Below are 233 nucleotides of genomic sequence, written 5' to 3' on the forward strand. Positions count from 1 at the left end.
CATGGGTGTTTGTTCTTATTTAGCACATGGCATGCACATGTGTTTTGTCCTTTGAAAAAAGATGTTTCAGTTACAGTAGGTCTTACTGTTTCGTGTGGTATCGGTAGAATTAAACATTTGCAGATATGTGTGAAAGTCTGCACAGTTATTTATGACCTTCTTGTGTCAGCCAGCTTCTGTGCTCTATTCATGTTTTGGCATGGAAGTGATGTTTTGCCTTTGAATAAAAAACT

This window comes from Dermacentor variabilis, chromosome 4 (assembly GCF_050947875.1).
Source record: "Dermacentor variabilis isolate Ectoservices chromosome 4, ASM5094787v1, whole genome shotgun sequence".
Taxonomy (NCBI): domain Eukaryota; kingdom Metazoa; phylum Arthropoda; class Arachnida; order Ixodida; family Ixodidae; genus Dermacentor; species Dermacentor variabilis.